Here is a 14708-nt window from a genome sequence, read left to right on the forward strand (position 1 = left end):
TGTTTCTTTCACACACCCTGAGAAAACTTTGTAATCTATTTTGGTCATTTCATGCTGAAAACAAGGTTTTCTCTTTAACGAGGCGAACCCTTCTCGGGTCCGACATCGCGCAGTCTTCGAACCGTGTTCTCGGCTTCAAAGGTAAACTCAGGATGCTCCTGTTGTCATAGCAATTTGACTGCCCTGATGCCTACCATGTGTTTGGTATTGTTTACACACAAGCCGGCCTCGCTCTGAGACCGGGGCGCTGCTTCCAAACGTGGACCTGACCCCAGCGGGAGATCGGTTTGCAATATTACTTTTCTGTGACTGGCGAGCACATTGAGCAGCAGCCTCTCGCTTGTCAGAGCCCAATTAGCTTTAACCAAAATACACACAATTGATGGATGGAATACAGAACAAATCAAAACATTCACCCCCAGTCAAGAGACCAGGGTTAAATCCATCATTATTTTGCTCACCATGCCGCCCCAGTTTAGACCTGTCCATATGCAAATCAGCCTTGAACCTGCGCCTCATGGGAACTGTCCAGCCAGGTCCTCTCTGGACCGGAAACAAGCATTCTGGTACCGGTTTCGGTGTTTCACAACTCATCAGCCAGGATAGCTTGAATCCAGTGGCACATGGAGCCCGGGACCCACGTAGGAGCATACACAGCGCACTTAGGGCAAGAAAGAAAAAGACACACAATTGATGGACGGAATGCAAAACAAATCAAAACATTCACCCCAAGAGATCTGGGTTAAGTCCATCATTCTTTTGCTCACCATACCACCTGGCCATATGCAAATCAGCCCTGACCCTGTGCCTCATGGGAACAGTCCAGCCTGTACTGCCAAGCCAGCTCCTCCCTTGACCAGAAACCAGCATCCTAGGACTGGATTCGGGGTTTCACCCCCATCTGCCAGGATAGGGCGAATCCAGTGGCACAGTGATTCCGGGACCCACATCCGGTGCACTTAGGGCGAGGAAGCAATATACACACAATTGATGGGCAGAATGCAGAACAAATCAAAACTTTAACCCGAGTCAAGAGATCTGGATTAAATCCATCATTCTTTTGCTCACCATGCCACCCCAATTTAGACTTGGCTATATGCAAATCAGCCTTGACCCTGTGCCTCATGGGACCAGTCCAGCCTGAACTGCCAAGCCAGGCCCTTCCTGGACTGGAAACAAGCATCCTAGTATTGGTTTTGGGGTTTCACACCTCATCAGCCAGAATAGCTTGAATCCAGTGGCACAGTGAGCCCGGGACCCACATCTTAGCCAGAAACCAGTCCCAGGATGCTTGTTTCCGGTCCAGGGAAGACATGGTCTTGGCAGTTCGGGCTGGACTGCTCCCATAAGGCACAGGGTCAGACTGATTTGCAGATGGCCATGTCTGAACTGGGGTGGCAGAGTGAGCTAAAGAATGATGATGGATTAAACCCAGATCAGTTGACTGGGAGTGAGTGCTTGCAATGTTCAACACTCCGTCCATCATCCCCTTTGGTTTTGCTTTGTTCCCCTAAGTTGGCAGGGTATGCCCAGACATGGGTCCCTTGCTCTCTTTGCCTCTGGATTCCAGCTAGCCTGGCTGATGACGGCTGATTAGCCAGAAACCGGTCCCAGGATGCTTGTTTCCGGTCCAGGGAAGACATGGCTTGACAGTTTGGGCTGGACTGTTCCCACGAGGCACAGGGTCAGACTGATTTGCATATGGCCATGTCTGAACTGGGGTGGCGGAGTGAGCTAAAGAATGATGATGGATTAAACCCAGATCAGCTGACTGGGGGTGAGTGCTTGCAATGCTCAACACTCCGTCCATCATCCCCTTTGGTTTTGCTTTGTTCGCCCTAAGTTGGCAGGGTATGCCCAGACGTGGGTCCCTTGCTCACTTTGCCACTGGATTCAAGCTAGCCTGGCTGTTGACAGCTGATTAGCCAGAAACCCATCCCAAGCTACTTCTTTCCGGTCCAGGGAAGACATGGCTTGGCAGTTTGGGCTGGACTGTTCCCATGAAGCACAGGGTCAGACTGATTTGCATATGGCCATGTATTACTGGGGTGGCGGAGTGAGCTAAAGAATGATGATGGATTAAACCCAGATCTGTTGACTGGGGGTAAGTGCTTGCAATGTTCAACACTCTGTCCATCATCCCCTTTGGTATTACAGTGAGCCCGGGACCCACGTCTGGGCATACCCGGCGCACTCAGGGTGAGAAAGCAAAAGACACACAATTGGAGGATGGAATGCAGAATAAATCAAACATTCACCCCCAGTCAAGAGATCTGGGTTAAATCAATCATTCTTTTGTTCACCATGCCACCTCGTTTTAGACCTGGCCATATGCAAATCAGCCTTGACCCTGTGCCTCATTGGAACAGTCCAGCCCGAACTGCCAAGCCATGTCCTCCCTGGACCGGAAATCAGCATCCTAGGACCGGTTTCGGGGTTTCACACCTCATCAGCCAGGATAGCTTGAATCCAGTGGTACAGTGTGCCCGGGACCCACGTCTTGGCATACCCGGTGCACTTAGGGTGAGAAAGCAAAAGACACACAATTGATGGATGGAATACAGAACAAATTAAAAAACATTGTTTTAACAAACCAGTGAGCACGCGTTGTCAGACAGCGTCTCGCCGGCAGAAGGGTGCAGAAAAAGGATATCGATGCAAAAATATGGACATGCAAAAATATTGAGGTAAGAATTTCGATTGTTTTCAATATCGAGGTAAGTATTATCGATGTTAGAAATATCGTTTTTAATGTTTTTTTAGAAATGTCGAATTAGTAAATATCGAAGGTAAACATATTGATGGTATTAATATCGATTTTATGGTTTCTACATTATTTATGTTCTAGTTTTTTTATTTTTAAGTACATTTGTATTAGTAACTTTAATGTTTAAATATTTTTTTTGTTTAATTAATGTATTTTTTATGTTAATATACATTTTAGGTGCGGGATGTTGGGTTTACAGGGGATAAGGGAGCGGAGTAAATTAAAAATGTTGATAATTTTTTTTTTAGAAAAATTAAATATGTATATTTTAGGAGCGGCATGTTGGGGTTATATGGGCTAAGGGTGTGGAGTATTTTAAAAATGTAGATGAAAACATTAAATATTATAACATTTTGTATATATTTTATTAGCGTGATTTTGTGTTAATAGGCAATAAGGGTGGGCAGTAAATTACAAATCTTGAGGCTCATTATGATGGCGGAAGGAATGCCACCGCCGGCCCGGCGGTGGCGGTCTTTCCGCCATCATACTGAAAATTCCCACATCCAAATTAGGATGGTGGTTGGAATCACAATGGTTCCGCTGCGGACGGAAAGTCCTTCCACCATGGTTCCACAAGGCGGTCCTTTTCCGCCCGCCTTGTGGAACTCAGAACTAGGGCAACATTGCGGCGGTGCCGTGCAGGCACCGCCGTAAGGATTAGGGTATCCCTTTCTGCCTGTATTTTTCCGGCGGATATCCAGCCGCAAAAAGACAGGCCTCCTCTGTGTGTTGGGTGGTGCACTGGAGGGTACCCATGGTACCCCCATGCAATTCGATGTACCAAGTGGCAGGCACCACGTGGTGCATGGAAATGCAGTGCATGCACTTTTATCATTGCGGACAGTACTGCAGCCAGCAGCACCACCTGCAACGATAAAGGCCCAGGATGCGCCCACCAGTATGGCAGGTGCATCTTAATAGCAGTGGTGTAATGTTATATAATAGTATATATAGTATATATATATAGTAATGTAATATAATAATCCATATTTTGCTAGTATTCTAGGTATTCTAGACCTTGTGTAGGTGGATACAACTTAGTTTTATGTTGCAGGTATTCGTACATCGTTTTAGTTTGTTTGCTTAGTTTAGGTCCTATTTTACTTAGTGATTGCTCATGTCTGAGTTCTTGGTAGCTCTGTTCTTTTTTAATTGCTTCAATTTGGTTATGTAGTGTTGGTTGTCCCCTTCCTATTGTGGCTCGGAAGGCATTATGCCATCCTTCCATTGCGATGTTTGCAATGGCTTTTTGAGCCACAGTCCTGGCGTATACGTTCCACCAGGGGATCTGAAATGTATGTTGTCTACAGTGCCCTGACCTATGTAACCTTCCCACCCAGGTGTCTTCAAAGTAGTCTAGGAAGGGACTTAATTTAGATTCATTAGCTTGATAGAAAGGACTTTCTATAAGTAAGTTGTAGTGATTGGCTACTTCAGTAGTTGGGAAATAGGCCAGGGCTATTCATTTTTTAATTTGATAAGCAAAGTAGCTATTTGTTGAATAAACTATGCTCAAAGTAGATTTCTGTAGGTGCCTCTATATGCTCTGATTAAAATGGTAATAGCAACCCTTATTGCAGTGTGTGGGTATAGTTTGAGGATGGATTGAATCATTGCCTGCTCAAAGTCTATTATGATTCGTTGGGGACAGTAGTTTTCGGTGAATTGTTTTATTGTAGTTAGTAGTTCTACATAAGTGGTGTTTTGTTTATTAGGCAGTAATGTGTAAATAAAGGGGATATTTGTCTCTTTACATTCTCCGTGGATGGTATACAGCTGATAGAATGGTTTGGGGCAAACTTTAAAGGTACCATCCAGCATCCACGTTGCACAGTTTTTACATTTCTGTAAATTTGTATTAGTTGCAAACATTATAATTCTTTTGTAATGACTTTCGTTGTCATAAATAGGGAATGTTTCCTCTTTGTGGGTGATGGTGTACTCAAGAAGTATTTCGATTTCTCTAAACGTTTGGGGGATAGGTGGAGTTGTAGCTCTTTTAGTATTTGCTATTAGTCTTTTTAAATTGGGGATAGAAATTAGTTGTCCTGTGACATGTTCTGGCACTCTAGTTAAAACATTTTTCAGTATTTGAGTGCTTGTTTGTTGGAAGCTTGTGCTTGCTCCCCCTATTTTCTCTAGGGCATCTCTTACATCAATTTCAGTTACATTTGGGAGATGGTTGTGTTCTTTAACGTTTACAACATTATCATCTATTGTAGTGGCTCTCCCGTAACAGGCATTGGAATAATATTTGCTACATTTCCAGTGTGTTTTATTGTCTATAACTTTTTCTTGGGTATAAGTGTAACCCATATAGCAAAACATTAGTTTTCCCATTTGCGATAAAATTAACTTTGCTCCTTCTGTCATTTTTGGGGAATATCTGTGAATATATATATTTATGTTTAATAATTATGCAATGTTAAATAATAAACATGCTATTATAATTAATGTTATATACATTATACTTACATTAGTGTTGCTTTACTTTTGTTGATGGTATGTATTGATAGTAGTTGTTTATTCACTGTTATATTATCTGTTATAAAAGCAAACTGTTTTTGTTATTAAAAATTTACATATTATTTTTATTAAATTGTATCGTTTTGTCTTTAGTAGAAGAAAATTAATACTTACTAGTTGTACTTGATGACTTTAATTTTGTGGATGTTTTTTGTTGGTGTAGTTTGCAGAAGCTGAAGGGAAAAGGTATATATTAGATAAAATTATTATTTTTTAAAATGTATTGTCTATTATTTTGTTTTATTTGTTAGTTCCTTTGTATACTCACTTTGTTTGATTTATTTCCTTTAATGCAGATGTTGTAGTTTTCTTTGAAGTTGTCTGTTGTAACCTTTTTTGGTGAAGTTATATTGAAGTGTAAGCTGTGAAGTTAAAGAGAAAATGTTATATTATTTGTTTGTTAGATTATTTACAACATTTATGAATACATGTATGAAGTTAAAGAATTGCAAATCTTTAATAGCCATGTTTAAGGAATTGCTATTTAAGAGTTGCAATTTCTAATGTATCTAGGATATGGTAAATACATTGTTATTTATACAGAAATTGTAATAGGGAGTATACTTTTTTGTAAATTAATCTCTACTGGTGTAGAGGTTTATAGCAATCAATTAGAAACAAATTGTAGTTTGAAAGTACTTATTTTGCTATTGCTTTTTCAGTTGATGTATTTTAAAACCACTTTTATTTGTTATAAATGAGGCTTTTTTTAATAATTGGATTGTTTGTGACCAGCAATAACATTGATGCATGTGCTAATTACATTTCATTTCAAAACATTTTGTAATACAAACCATATACTTACTAATTTTCATTGACGTAGTGTTTTTTTTATGTCCAATCAATCAATCAAGGCATTTATAGAGCACGCTACTCACCCGTGAGGGTCTCAACTCAAGGCGCTGAGAGGGGGGAGGGGGTGCTGCTACTGCTCGAACAGCCAGGTCTTGAGTAGCCTCCTTAAGGCCAGAAGGTCTTCGGTCTACCGTAGAAGTATGTAGGAGGATGGGGAGGACGTTCTAGGACTTGGCGGCGAGGTAGGAGAACGATCTGCCGCCGGTGGCCGTTCTTCAGATGCGGGGAACGGTGGCGAGGGCAAGGTCTGCGGAGCGGAGCTGGCGGTTTGGGGTGTAGAAGGGGATTCGTCTATTGAGGTATGTTGGTCCGGTGTTGTGGAGTGCCTTGTGTGCGTGGGTGAGGAGCTTGAATGTGATCCTTTTGTTGACGGAAAGCCAGTGCAGGACTCTCAGGTAGGGTGTGATGTGGCTGTGGCGAGGGATGTCAAGAATCAGGCATGCTTAGGTGTTCTGTATGCGTTGCAGTCGTTTCAGCAGTTTGGCTGCGGCTCCTGCGTAGAGGGCGTTTCCGTAGTCCAGTCTGCTGCTGACGAGATCCTGGGTGGCCGTTCTTCTTGTGTCGGGGGGTGTAGCAGGGTTTCTGTTCTCCCACAGAACTGTGCACAGAGGATTGGAACCTCAGCGAATTAGGGTGACCCAAAACTCACCTTAGTACCCAACAAACCCCTTACCGAGCTAGCTACAGTGTCTCATTGGTCATGACAAACTCCCAATGTTTAGACAAACCAGAACATGAGCTTACAATACCTCAGGTTACTTGGAACACATGAGCACTCTTTCGTTATACAATCATTTCAAATCAGAACTTGGAGTAAATGAGGACACGTGCACATTTGAAATATTTATTTACTAATGCCGTCTTCTCAGGCGCAGTATCTTAGATAATACAAGGAGACATATTATCAGAAGCAAAGTTATCAGCATAGTTACTAGTCCATTGAAAGCAAACGGTGACAGCATGCTAACATGCTGTAATGAATAAGGGTTAACAACACTTATTTCTCACCCTCCCTGACTCACATATTATATTAATAGCTAAGAAGGTCTCTTTGGGTTGAATTAGGGCGGGCCCATACCTCAGGATCCTAGAATGAAGAGATCACATCAGCATACGCCAGCTCTCTCTGTCTGCGAACAGCATCAAGTGTCCTGTGTATGCTTTAAGCAAAGCAATGTAAAACCCGCCTAAAGCCCAAAGTTGGCAGAAGCTGCACTTATGTTATGTCTATGAAGGCGCGAAGATCAGACCTCATAACAATTCTGTATCGTGTTATTCCTGAAGCTTCAGCACTCTCTGTGCAGACATAGTTTATTAAGCAAAGCTGATATCAGAGCAATAACATATTATTCTCATGTAAACCACAACGAACTAGTAGGTTGAAAGCTAAATCAACAATTGAGTGTCGTGTGCAGAAGCAGCAAAAGGAAAAATGGTGTTTAAACATGTAATGAGCCTATGCTAACTTAACGCATTATAAGGATATACAGTAGCTATATGACACCCCCCCATGATCCGAGGACGGATAAGATAAGATAAGATAAGTGCAACGTCATGAAAGCAGAGTCCAAGAACTATGAACAACCTTATAATCATAAAAAAGTACAGTAATCAAATCAAAAATATAAAAAATGTCAATTTCAGAAATTAACAGCACTCAAGGCAATAGGACTGGGAGGTGAAAAAATGGAAGCAATGGGGCATCATCATAAACCAATAAGGTTCATCAAGGCAAGACCGAATATGCAAAATATGCAGCAACAGCCTCCAACAGGAAATCACCGTCTTCATCCGAAAACAGTTCAGCCATCCAATTTAAAAGCGGAAAAGAACAAACGTGAACTCCCAATACTGGAGCCTCTATTACCATCAGAGGACAACTCGTGGGTTTTCAAGAAAGCTCAGTGCCAAGAAATCTTGCGCTGCTGTAAGAATGTTCCAAGGACCCATTAGTCCATGCATCGCTGCTAAGGCCATAATCCTGTCGCCAGTACAAACCAACTCGTGAGTAACGATGGGACTCATCAGCTGATTAAAGTCGACTTCAGGAGAAACCGGTCCGCAGAGACACAAATCAATGGCCCAGTCAAAATCACAGCTTAGGCAATGAAACACTGGCTGGACACAGGTGAAGTAGGAAAATCGAAACGATAATCCATATGCCGTGCTTAAAATCGCAAGCGGCAGCGTGCCATAATATTCAGGCATCCGGTTGCAAAACAGCGCCAGAAGGGGCTGGGCGGCTCCTTCCACATGTGGGGCATCCATATTTAAGGAAGCAAAGGACCACTAGAACGCCTGCCGCCAGTGCCAGTAAAACCGGGAATCCTCCAAACAAACTCGAAAAAATGGAATGGAAGAAAGCAGGGATCACTCCAAATATTTTTTCAAATGAAGTTACAAGACCGCTGCTAACGGATTTAAAAAAATGCGCCAGCCCAATTGTGGAGGACGCGTTAAAGATAGAATGTATCATTTCGCCAAAATGCAACGGTAAATCAGTATTTAAAAGGGCCTGAACCTCAATCCGGGGGTTAGCTATGTGAAGCACGAAAGTTTCCCGAGCCGAACACAAGGCCACTTCTTACTGGGACAATAGAGCCCTCAGTCTGCTCATGCCGTTGAACTCTGCTTTCAAGGTTGGGATGCGTGGCCAAATGGAAACCTCCCTATTTTCATGCGTGGGTGGGTACAGGACATTTCTGCAGCAAACGACACGTTCAGTTACGGTTACCACATAAGCTACACCTTTAATTAACCCGCAACAATCTCCATTATTTAAAAATAAATAACTTCCGTTCCCCAGTAAGGTAAAAGTCGGGGTGATTGCTGGTACAGGTGTTCCTTTCAAAACACAGGCTAAGTTTGGTCGGTCCTGGTTGCAAGAGCCGTGTAATTGTATGTGTCTACACATTAACGAGTGATCTGGAGTTTCTGTACATTCCTCCCCATTCAGATAAACTTCCTGGCCGTCTTTCAAACATCTGTAAGTGAAAGGAAGGGACCATACTTCATGGAGAAATGCACTACCCAAAGGCTCATAGCGACCTATGGCAACATATTTCATACAATTTGTAAATTTATACAAAGCAAAAGGTAAAGTTATTAATCCGTGGATAAGCCACGTTGCAGCGGAGGCTTCTGCCACAGAAAAAGGCAAGGACTCTAATCTCTCAATATGTAACATTGAAAAAGAAGCATCTCGCATAGAAAGCATGCGCTGCTTGTCAGTTAAATTAAAGGGGGCAAAGAGAGAAGAAACATTCATGTAGGTCCATGGCACCTTGCCAGATTTGAGAGTTTGAAGGGTCCATGCAAATTGCATGATAGAACGTAATTGATTCTGACCATGGTACAACACAGATACTTCGTCATGCACAATATCCACTACAGAAGACACAATGTTATCTAAAGTGTAAATGCGGGAAGAAAGCATGTTAATACTATTGTCAACAACTGCAAGCACTTTCTCCAGATTAGCTTGATCTATAGCTCTAAGTCGTGTCGCAGCCTCAATCTGTGAGGTCTTCCAGATTTCATTGTAAACAGCATATATCCATCTTTTTGATCTACCACTAGCCGGGCCTTTTATGAAATCATTTAAATCTACATCATCATTCAGCTTTGCAAGATGTAATTTAACTGCAGACAATTTAGAATGTTTCAGCCAACTCTGACACAATTTACCCACAGAGTAAGTTGTGACAGAATGTTCAGTTTCAAAACGTGGATCAGGTCTGACCTGTGTAAAGCCATCAGACAAACCCAGAAAACGGTGCTGGCATGAATCAGCACTTCTGTGCCACACCAACCAACCTTTAGGGTCCATACTGGAAATGTTAAAGGATGAATTCAGCAATAGGGTCTGTAAGTCCCTAATCGAAAACTGAGTATAATTACTCCAGCCAGAATATTCTTCTAACTCTGGGATAATAGGAAAATTTAGTTTTTTAGAAGTAGCCAATCCAAAGCACGTTGTCTGTGAAATAGTAGAATTCAAAAACAACATTTGATTCGGGATGAGACATGCACGGTGCAAAGCCTCAGTGCCTTGTACCTGCCAGATCTTAGAACCCCAAACAGATTTTAGGTCAATAGTTTCCTTCCATAATTCATAGCCGCCAACAGCCAGCTGATCGAGGAAGGACTTCGAGTACAATAATTTGGTATCGGTAAGTCTAACCTTGGACATAGGCTTCTGTGTCATTTTGAAATAAAAGGACTCGGGATTAGAATGATTGAAGTCAGTAAAATAAGTGTACTTCTTCAAAAAAGTATTCGAACTGCCCTGTATAGGAGCTGGGCAATGCTCCCATTGTGTATAATTTACAGTACTCCTTCTGGAACTTGTTTTATGCAAGAAGTGATTGCCAAAATGTTGAAAGCAAAACAAATCACCATAATTAGCAGACTCTAAGTACAAATCTTCAGCATCAAAGGCAGCATAGTATTTCAAATCAGAAAACAAAGACTCTACGGCCTGAACATCCCAATCATCAGAACGTATGTTTTGTTTCATCACATCCCCCATATTAACTCTAAGCACATTAGGGACATTAACAACCTCCGTAGGGCCATGAATTTGAAATCTAACGGCATCCCACACTATCCCATCAAGGACAGGCCAAGCAGTGATGTTAACAAATGTCAAGTCTCTTCTCAGTCTGTGTGCAGAATGCGATGAGGAAAGGGGGGCCAAAGTTCCATTGAGATGCCGAATGCATGTTCTTTCCTCGACATAGTGTCCATTTACCAAGTGGAAAAAATAAAACACAAATCCAATTGACATAAAAAGGTAAATTGAAAACAGCACCAGCCAAATATATGTCCAAGGGGGAATTAAAAAATGTTTTTTAAATAAGCTGGCAAAAACTGCAAAACGTGAGGGTTTCTTCGCGGCATTGGAAACAGAGTAAAATGAAAATCTGGATTCTGTGGCCAAACGTGTTTGCAGGTCAGGCATGGATAAGTCAGTGGGGTAGGTATAGTCTAATTCATCGTGATCTGTACCGGGCAAAGTACTTAAAAAAGGACTGGAAATTGCAGGCAATTCGATGGCCACTTCAGTTTCATTATTAGAAGCAGTGGGCAAAACTGAATTTCTCACAATGGAAGGACAGGAAACAGCCGGTGTCATGCTAAGAAGAATCGGCCACTCTGTGTATCTTGACATTGTCAATTGAGATAAAACTGTTTTCCTTACTACCAGGAAGTGGAGGCAAAATGACTGTTCTTGTGCCCTTCACTCCAAGCACTGGCACCGGAGCTCGATAGGAAGGACCTAATTCTCTCTTGTTATCGATCTTTTCGCGAACCAGTTCTCCAGCTTGGGGTAGCCAGCCGACTACCGGGATCTGCAACGCAACATCCGATGTGGAGGGCAACTGTTCCTTTGCAAGAATGTCTCGGTTCTTTTGTAGATTCTGTAAAACAGTACAATGTTCATCCACGTCAAAGGTTGTGGCGCGAGCCACGCAGTCTAGACCGTCAAGGTCAGGGACGTACATCTTGATGCCAAAGAGCATTTCGTATGGGGTCCGCCCACCCAGAGACCTTCTAGGGAGATTATTAAGAGCACGCTGCACGCCATTGAGGTGGGCCAGCCAGTTTCTGCCAGTGCCTATAACTCGAGCTGTCAAAGATTGCTTTAAATCACGGGTCATTCGCTCCACTACACTATTACCCTCAGGTCTGTAGGGAGACGAAAACTTGACTTGGACCCCCATCGAAGTCATGGCATCCTTATACGCCTTAGAGGCGAAAGCCGGACCCTGATCCGAATGGAAGGTACCACAGGCAAAAATCCCTACAAAGACGCGCAAATCCCTAATGACAGTCCGTGAATCAGCGCTGCGATGGGGCCAGACCCACACAAAGCGTGTGCATGAACCAACTGCTGCTAAGATGTACTTATACGCAGTATCAGAGGAAAAAGGACCGCAGTGATCTAAATAAACACAACCTAGCGGTTTATTAGAAATGTACAACTGTGTCTGTGGCGGACGTGCAGCAGTCGAAGGTTTAATCTGCTGGCAAATGTCACAAAGAAGGACATAATCACTCGTCTGTTTGTACAGTCCCCGCCACCAGAAACGTTGTTGTAATTGAGTTACAGTGGCCGAGACGCCCGCATGCGCAGACGCCACACCTTCATGTGCCGCTGTAATCAATCTAGCCCTGCGATCCGAGTTGGGAATCAAACGCTCCCCAACATCAGGAATTTTCACAAAAGGAACCTTTTCGGGACTTAAGTGGTATGTGTACTTCGAAGGGAACCCCGCAGGATGCTTACTTCCCTTCTCAGTGGCAGCAACAGCCGCCAAGATGTCATTATCAATCTTATTTTTGGACCTAGTAACTGCCGCAACTAAGTATGTAGATACCACAGATTTCGCTGCTTCATCAGCAAGCGAGTTACCGACAGCGTGGTCTCCAACACGCTGGTGGCCGAGAGTATGAATTACAAAAACGAGCGGCAACTTAGCCTTAAGCTCTGCCACTCGAACCCAGATCATCTTATGTTTTATTGTGCTACCCTTGGAATCATGAAAATCATTTTGAATCCAAAAGAACAAGTTTTCATTGTAAGACTGGACACAGTAGTAAGAATCACTTACAATAATCAATCAATCAATCAATCATGCCATTTGTATAGCGCACTACTCACCCGGGAGGGTCTCAAGGCGCTTGGGGGGAGGGGTATGCTACTGCTCGAACAGCCAGGTCTTGAGTTGTTTCCTGAAGGCGAGATGGTCCTGGGTCAGCCGAAGGTGGATGGGGAGGGAGTTCCAAGTCTTGGCAGCCAGGTAAGAGAAGGATCTTCCTCCGGCGGTGGCTCTTCGGATGCGTGGTACGGCTGCGAGGGCGAGGCTGGTGGACCGTAGCTGGCGGGTGGGCGTGTAGAAGGTCAGGCGGTCGTTGAGGTACTTGGGGCCCAGGTCGTGGAGAGACTTGTGTGCGTAGGTGAGGAGCCGTAACGTGATCCTCTTGTCGATGGGGAGCCAGTGCAGGTTCCTCAGGTGGCTGGAGATGTGGCTGCATCGGGGCACATCCAGGATGAGTCGGGCGGAGGCGTTCTGGATGCGTTGGAGTCTTTTCTGTAGCTTGGCTGTGGTTCTGGCGTAGAGGGCGTTTCCGTAGTCCAGTCGGCTGGTGACGAGTGCCTGGGTGACAGTCTTCCTGGTCTCGGTCGGGATCCAGCGGAAGATCTTGCGAAGCATACGCAGGGTGTTAAAACACGATGAGGAGACGGCGTTGACTTGTCTGGTCATCGAGAGGGAGGGGTCCAGGATGAAGCCCAGGTTGCGTGCGTGGTCGGTTGGCTTGGGTGCGGTGCCCAGGGCTGGGGGCCACCAGGAGTTGTCCCAGGCGGAGGGCGAAGATCCCAGGATGAGGACTTCCGTCTTGTCCGACACTGTTGTCACACTAGGATCAGCGTACTCCAACGCTAGTAAGAGAGCACGAAGCTCTGCCAATTGTGCGGTGCAATCTCCTAGAGGCAGCGTGTGCACCTCCCTGGATATGAACTCATCGTTCAACATGGCACCGACCACAATGGCGCATGCGGAAACGTAGGCGTGTTTAGAGCCATGCGCAACCTGCGCCGAACCATCAGTGTAAATGATGCAATGGAAGTCCTCCAAAGGTCGCATAGCTAGAGGAGCAGGATGAACAAATTCATATTGCAAGTACTCTTTCGACCGCAATGAGGCATCAAAAATAAACGTGACATCCGAGGATGTCAAGGACGCAGCCCACTGAATCCACCGAGGGTGCAAAGCTTTTGAATTTGGTACACTGGCTTTCGTGACTGCCTCTAAATGAGGACAGGGTGTAACAACCAACATGCGTTTCCCCTGTGACAGAGCTCGTTTCTTAAGAATCGCCATCTGCACAGCTGTTAAAACCTTTTCCACAGTGGGAAATCGCATCTCAGCCGAAGTGTACAAGTGTGACTTGTAAGCAATAGGTACTGTGTCTCCTTCATTAAAAGTCAAGTACGTGAAACCCACCGTTCCAGGAATAATTCTTATCACCAGGTTGGTGTGGTTATCACGAGTCAATAAAAATTTTGAAGCGAGCAGATTAGCCTGCAAAGATTGCAAGATGGCCGAGTGCTCAGGCAGCCAGCATGATTTAGAAAAAGTTGGTTGTATCAAAGCATACAAAGGCTTGATACGCTGGGCATATTCCGGAATGTATGTCCTCCCGAAATTTAAAAAGCCCAGTAATGACTGTAATTTTTTCAGCGTTGTTGGAGCGCGCAACAGTGCGCATTTCTCCAAGAAGTGAGGAGCCAAACCTCTCCCTTCATTGTTGAGCTCATAGCCCAGGAACAATACTGTGTACTCAGCAATGTGCGATTTTGCAAAGTTAAATTTGTAACCCATGTCTGCAAAGGTACAAATTATTGAATTTACACGACACAGATGCTCCCAAATTTCGTCGTCTGTGAGATATATGTCATCCACGTACGAGCAAGCATCTGGGTCGATTCTCTCTAAAAGAGAGACTATGCGTGCGGTAAATATACCAGGACTATTCTTATAGCCCATTG

At 44.0% G+C, this 14708-nt stretch overlaps 1 long non-coding RNA gene across 1 annotated transcript in view; it reads left to right on the forward strand.

The window, feature by feature from the left end:
• Positions 1-14708, forward strand: part of LOC144766759 (uncharacterized) — a 450908-nt gene that overhangs the window by 155578 nt on the left and 280622 nt on the right. The gene's annotated exons all lie outside the window — the stretch shown is intronic.

The sequence above is a fragment of the Lissotriton helveticus genome, chromosome 7 (assembly GCF_964261635.1).
Source record: "Lissotriton helveticus chromosome 7, aLisHel1.1, whole genome shotgun sequence".
In the NCBI taxonomy this organism is placed as follows: Eukaryota; Metazoa; Chordata; class Amphibia; order Caudata; family Salamandridae; genus Lissotriton; species Lissotriton helveticus.